At 35.7% G+C, this 7,540-nt stretch overlaps 1 long non-coding RNA gene across 1 annotated transcript; it reads left to right on the top strand.

Annotated features, from left to right (window-relative positions):
• Positions 1–2,538: 2,538 nt before the first annotated feature.
• Positions 2,539–2,841, top strand: LOC119066992. Its single transcript, XR_005085837.1, has 2 exons — positions 2,539–2,689; positions 2,755–2,841. It is a non-coding gene; the product is annotated as an uncharacterized LOC119066992 (long non-coding RNA).
• Positions 2,842–7,540: the final 4,699 nt, after the last annotated feature.

Here is a 7,540-nt window from a genome sequence, read left to right as displayed (position 1 = left end):
AAAAAATATAGGGCTACTAGATTATTCAGGTCCCTTGTCAAACGTCCACTCCTGCCTGGTTAACTTTACTCTGCCGTGATTGTAAGATTTCAATTATAATATGGGTTAAAGTTAGATAATGTTTGGCAAAAGCATTGTACGATTTTATACATCGCCTCATTGTTTGTGAGTTGTTGTCGAATTATAAATATGCGAGTGTTACTTTGTGGGGAGTTTTTGAGTTTCTGTACCGAGAATTTTCGATATGAATGTTGTATGTCGTAACACATACACAGACGGAAGATAAACGGAGTAAAGCATGGGGCAAAAACGAACCGTTTTTGATAAACTCATAAACGCAAACAGATTTAAAGCATTTCGGGGGAAATTATGACGGGAATTTTTGAGGTTGTTTTAGGATTACTATTTAATTGTTTATAGGATCAAAGTGGGTTAAATGTTTATGAAACGGGTAAATTTGAATGTTTTCTTCTTTTTTTTTGGTAAGGAATAGGAAATCTTTTCAAAATCTGTGGCATTGTAGCAAAGAATGTGGAAACCTGTGAAAGAGAGTCTTGAAAATTTGAAAATTTTTAATTGATGAAACGAAATTTTCAATTAAATTATATTTCGTTTGTATTTTGCGTTTTCTTTAGATATATTTAATGTGCGGCATATTTGTTTAATTGAAAGGAAGAATAAACAAACCTTTTTTTTTCAAATTCAACAGTCAAATAAATAATGCTTTAGATTCCCCAGTTGCTGGTTATGTTCAATGGTAACGCTTTCTTCCTCTTCATTACTCATTCGTTAGTCATAGACTTATGATTTACAGATTTATGATTGTTGGAAACAAAGTCAACACCTGTTTACAGCCTTCACGGTGTAGTTCAAGAATTTCGAATAAACAGGTCAACACTGCAACTGATGGAAAACGTCAAGCCAATTCCGGAAACCATAAAGAAAAAGCATCAAAATCATTCATCAGAAAGTCGCGCATGTTGATAGGTTTGTTTCAATGTCATACGAATTGTCAAATTTTATCCATAGAGACATAACTTCATTAACCTTTGTGTGTAAAATCACGTAGGTTATGTTGCTGTGGATGAAATCGTTGTCGTTCGGGTTGTCAAAGCTCGGGTTGTCAAAGTTCGGGCTTACAGTTATTTGGAACAAACCTATTGTATAAGCATAGTGTGCGTTAAAAGTAAAACGGTTCGAGTTCGTGGAAGCAAAAGTTATGAACGTTTCGGTATTTATTTTAATTTATTTATTCAAGATCGTTGACTCCACTCTTAATTAAAGCTCGCAACACATTGTTACGGTTTAATGGTCATAAGGTAAACATTTGTTAAATTAGACAAGAATTCGAGGAGCTAACCTCACACTTGTTATAGTGACTGCAACAGATTCACACTAGCATTCAATCGATATCGTTTAAGAGATGAGAACATAGTTAGAAGAAACTAAACCCAAGAATTTGTTTACGGTTCGCTTAAAATTTGAAAATTATAAATTAGGATTTTGAAGCAGCACGGAAGTTCTACTTGTATTGAATTAAATTCAACGAAGTCAATAAATTGGTTAAAAACAAGTCTGCTGTCGAAAGTTCATTTGGGTTTCTCCGTCTTCGATGCGGAAAATAACAATCGTTTCAATGACGGCTGTTTAAACAGTAAAAATGGGCTCTGTCTCTGATTTTATATTGTAGTTGAAAATTTTGAACCTCAATTTTTGACTGTTGTCCTGGCATGTCCGCCAGTTGCCATTAGAGTTTTTTTTTTCAACTTATTCGATGGCTGAATTAATCCCATCAATAGTTTGGACAAAATATTCTCTGGAAGCAAAATAAAAAATGCCCCATGTCTACTAATGGACTAACAGAGAAACTGTACACTAAGGAAATGATATATTTTTGCAGCAATGAGAAACTGGAGTATACTTTCATGTATGCTTAGTACACTCGAAAACTCTGGACTTTTCAACTTTGTATCTACTTAGTTCGTAGACAAATATTCCGTGTGATGTTTGTGACATTTTGCCAACATTTTTATTTGTCATGTGAACTTTCCTTCTCAACTATATTTTTTTCCACATTTTCGTTTAGAAAGTTCTTTCAGAATATTAGCATTGTATATTGCATCCAAGTTAATTAATTATTCACTGACTTTAAACACAGCTTTTCCAACGCTTTTTTCGAAACTAACGGAAATAGTTCGTGGCCCCAGAGGAGCTTGAAAATTTCCGACAAGATTATACGTACACTTACAATGTTTGTTTTACTAAATACTGCGACAAAATAGTTTTTTATTCAGGCGGATCAAAAACATCACATTTCTCTCACCAGATAGAGAGCCAAAACAACAACTTTTTTCATACGTAGGACCCGAAAAGTCGCACTTTTTCTCCGTCCAATATGAAAAATACTATTCGTACCACACTAAAAGTCAGTTTTAGCGTATTCGATTCGAGACCTCGCCTTTGGCTCTGTCTGGAAACTTCTCACACGCTAAAAAAGACTTTTAGTCCTAGGTACGAAATGTACTATTCTCTTGTCCGAAATTAATTCGTTTTTAACTATTTATTCCAGTCTAATTTATTTATTTATTTTGTTCCTTTCAACGACGGCCTAGCCAACTTTTAATTAGTTTTTATTTACGATCAAATGTGCGGCATAGCCACATATTCACTTTTAGGGATCCTACCAAAGGTAAACAAACCGCTTGCGCGCAATACAGACGATTTTCACTGTAATTTTTGATTAATAATTTATAGCCTGATGATGGGTCGAAACCGAGCCCGAAATATAGCAACAAAGAAGCACTAAAAAGTTTTATTTTAACTATTGCCGATTAAGTCCAACAAAAACAACACAAAGTGTACTATTCCCTCACCTTTTCTTTCACTTTTCGTTCCCACTGACGTCATTTTTTGCGTATTGCTAAGGATTTCATGTAGTGTAAAATGAAATTTGATATCAGATCAGACTGGAGAGCCGTGATAAAATTGACGGCGTCGTCTAGCCGTTAAAAAAAGGCGGCTGGCGGCCGCTAAATGAACAATTTTTGTTAATTAAAAAAAAATTTCTGGCATCCGCTGAAAATTGTTGCGATTGTTCAGTAAGTCTGGGTGTTGATGTTATTTTTTGTGCGATATCATATTACCTTAGCGTACCTTTCTAGGACGTCGGGATCCAGAGACATTTCCGTTTTAAGTTAAATGGGAGTTGCATCGATGCGAGCGAGACATGGTGACATATTTTCTTCCCGCATCACTAATGCATTTAATCCGGGTTTATCTCATGATCCTGACGACCTAGGATGTACAAAGTATATAAACATACTGAAGGTAATGCAAATGCACAGCGGATCACAAACTTTACGGAACCCAAGTTTCGGGTGAATATAAGACTTATTATGTTGCTTGTGTGACGTTTGGCGTTTTAATGTTGGCAGAAATGCGTTGTTCTCCATACAATATTTTGTGTTGAGTATAAAGATACAACCTAACAAAGTGAATTTAATTCAACATTATACAAATTTTATTCACCCGAAAGTAGGGTTCCGTGAGTTTTTGTGGATTTGCATCACCTTCTCAGTATGTTTATATACTTTGAGGATGTAGTGCTTTAGTTATTTAGAATCGGCATGAAAAACTGCCTGCATGTGGTGAGTTTCGGCGGCTAAAAATCGGTGGCTCTCCAGTCTGATCAGAGTACACCAGATAACCTTACTTTACTCCTCAAAGAATACAAACAAATAGAAAACAATATTTACTAACACTCGTTCACTCGTTGTAACAATTGTTTGCTTGTATTCTTCTCTGTATATGTATAACATACTCAAAAATGTATATACTATTTAATGTTTTCAACGCTAATACTCGCGACTCAATTTGCAGAAGTTGCGCGATTATAAAATCGCAAATAATATTTACGTAGAGATTGTCGCGTCACATTTTGACGAATATTTTGACAGCTTGACGAATAAAAACAAAATCTTGACGAACAAAAACAATTTTAAGGTTAATTTCCTTTAGTTCTTTCAAAATCCCAATTCGATGCTGAAAAATGTCTAATATTATTGAACATGTGAAAAAACACGCAAGCAAAAACACTGTTTACCATGCTTTGTACGGGTTTTACTTTCGAGGAATGACTGTAAAGAATTTGGCTGAGACTTATCACAAGGACTACACAACAATATCTAGATGGATAAAATCCTATGAAGAGAAGCATGAAGTCACTCGGAAAAAGTCTGTTTTGGCTACATACAGAAAATTTGATGTGGATCAACGGACGTGGCTGGCTAACCTGTACAAAGAGCAACCGATTCTTCATCAAAACGAAGCTGCACAATTGTTCTTTCAAAACTACAAAATTCAAATATCCACATCATCAATCAGCACCATCCTGTCGGAAGCTGGTCTAACATGGAAGGTTTTAGAAAGACAGGCTATCCAGATTCAAGTTTCCGACATAATTCGATTCTGCAACGAGCTGTCAAGTTTCCCATGGCTATTGAAAAACTTGGTTTTCTTAGACGAGGTTGGCTTCGACAACAAGTCCATGATGCGAAAGAAGGGCTACGCAATTATTTATTTATTTGTTTGTTTATTATCTATTCATCATGAAATACAATTCTTCCTTAATTAAAGAGAAAAATAGAAATAACGGAACTCCACTGTGAATCACCTTTAAGGAGTTTACCAAACTTGTAAATCTTAAAATACAAGAAAATATCGAATCGTGAAATTACTGTCAACGTCAATATCATGAAATATATATTAAAAAAAAAACCAGTAGGTATGTATACAAACTGGTTTGCAAGAAATTGATCATTCGCATCAAAAAGTTTTTTATTTTTAAATGATCAAAGACACTATGTTCATTCAAAATTTAAGTTTAAAAAAAATCTACGCGTTCAAATTAGTTTTATAAAAATAAAATTAAAATTAATTCATTTTTGCACTGACTGCGAAATCGCACCTTGTCAGCACCTTGTCAGTTTGCTGTCTACTGAAATGTATGGAATTTATGAAATTTTTAATTTTTTTGGTTGGTACCATTTGCTATGCAGTAAGTGAATATTAGCGCGAATACTTTGAATATGTAGTTTCAATTTGATTTATAAAAAAATTAAAACAATATTTACCCATGCCGTAGAAGTACTTTTGTCTTATAAAATCATAATTTATCGAAATAAAATAAAAAGTCCTGAATGCGAATGATTAATTAAAGATCATATAAACGCCATGAAATTAAAAAAATTATACTAAATTCGTAAGAATGATCAGCTTACTAGAAATAACCATGAAATTTAGGGCCAAATTTAAGCAACACTTTAATCTGTGCAGGACCAGGAATCCATTCACAAGCCAGTGGTTAAATATGGCGACATTTAGGCTTCTTTTATTTTCGACGGGAGCGTACAGTATCCGTTGCAAGAGGAGCATGAGTACGATACGCCAATGAACGTAGATAAAAGAAACACGTGCAACCGAACATGACAATGGTAACCATTCGAACACAGATTGGAGCTGACCATATCCAATCCATACAGTAGATGCAAACCATGCGTTGAGTATGTGTGCGGTTTGACATCTCCGTCTTCGATTGAACAACGTTTCCATTGTACTCAGTAGTACGGTGCATTATGGATTTGCATGACAATAAATCCGTTCCACGAATTCCATTGTGCAAATCATATGACCAGACTCAAACAATTTTGTGAAAAAATTGAGAAAAAATGTAGATAATTCTTGAAATAAATGTATTGAGCTGGGCACTTTAACCAAAAAAACTCTGCACTGTAATCAGCAAATAATAAATGCCAGGTTCACACACGTCTCATCACAACAATGCACGGCGAACAATGGAGAGTCACTCCGAAAAATTTTGCGTGTCGATTTGATGAGTGTTTTCTTGTTTTTTACAGCTTAGTTTGTAGGTTCACGATGTGGTCCAGTGTAAATACGCGTTTGGTATATTGATTTCCCAATTTGGGTGCTCGATTAATCCAACTGGATAATACTGCATAAATCAATAACAGAAACGTTAAAAAATTTCGATCTTGAAATTGACGTCCGTACGGTCGCACGGCTCTTTCTGGACTGAATGCAATGAAAGGACAAAAGCAAATTTATCGCAGCGAATTTGTCCGAAAGCCGCGTATATCACTGTTGTGCTTCATTGGTGTTGATGGGTTGCTGAACTGCTACCAAACTGAAGGTACATTCACTAGGAAGAAATTTGTTGATTTCTGCCGTGCATTTGCTACGGAATATGACTCCAACAATACCCCGGAAGAAATTCGGTCTGGATTATGGACGGGGCCAAGATCCATTTGGACAAAAACTTTGTGGTTTATCTGCGTTCGTTGGGAATAAATGTAATTTTTCTTCCGGCGTATTGTCCGTTTTTTAACCCCATCGAACTGGTGTTCGGATATATGAAACGGGATCTGCAAATCATCTACATGGAAAACAGCAAAGTTGATTTAAGAATGTTTATTGGGGAAATCGCAAACAAATTTAAGAACAAAAATTTCCAGAACATATTTCGCAAGAGGGAAAATTCGACCCATCATATGGGTACAGCATCGGCTTGGAAGATTTGGGCTATGTCACGCAAAGTTTGCCAGCAGATATTACATAACAATTTGGCTTCGATGCCGATTAAATTTTTAGAAAAGGAGCATGTGGCTCATTAGCTAAAACGGATGTTATTAACGTTCTACGTTTTGAAAATAAATTAAATCTACAGAAATTGCAAGCTTAAATACTCGATGAAGGACTCAGAAGAGTTTGGTGACCAAAATTGATTTCAGTATCTGAAGGACTAGATTAGTCCTCAAACACCATGTGATCGACATCTTGTTGATCTTGAATTAGAGAAAAAACCTGTCGACCAAAATTGGTTTCAGTTGCTGGTACTGATTGCTCCATTGATGTGATTAACGTACGTGTTGTGGCGGCCTGTAATTCCATTCTTTTCGTTTCGTGATTCAGCAAATCTACTTTTGACTGCTCTTCCTTTTGTAGATCTGAAATTGCGTTTCGAATTTTCAGAATTTCATCCATCAAAATTCTAGCTCTCGACAAGCCGGAACTGACACCTTCGTTCACGTCTTCCGCTACACATAGATTCTGCTTAGCATTGCTTATCGCGGCATCAGAAGAAGTTTTTGCCAGTGCAAATAGGTGCCGCATTTCTGCTGGTGGTGGATTATTGATTAGTCTTTCACGCAAGTGTGGTTCCGATGCTTGAATTCGATTTGCCCACATAATCCAGTTAATATGATTGCTTTGGTAATTCAGTCGATTTGCTTCTTTGAGGCGTCCAACTAGAGCATTCATATCAGCAATGTTACTAGCACCAGCTCGATCACGATTAATTGGTTCAATCAGTGTTTTCTGGACCTTTTTCCACAATGACAAATTGGCAACCGACATTGAGTATACATGAATGTACAACCATATTTCCTTCGATCTCCAGTGACTGATGGTTACCATGCTGATTTTATCCAATGTCGTTGGCCGTCTTGCTTTTACATCGTAAAAC

This window comes from Bradysia coprophila (genome assembly GCF_014529535.1).
Source record: "Bradysia coprophila strain Holo2 chromosome X unlocalized genomic scaffold, BU_Bcop_v1 contig_117, whole genome shotgun sequence".
Taxonomy (NCBI): Eukaryota; Metazoa; Arthropoda; class Insecta; order Diptera; family Sciaridae; genus Bradysia; species Bradysia coprophila.
The sequence above is the reverse complement of the archived record's forward strand: the minus strand, read 5'-3'. Positions and strand labels throughout refer to the sequence as shown.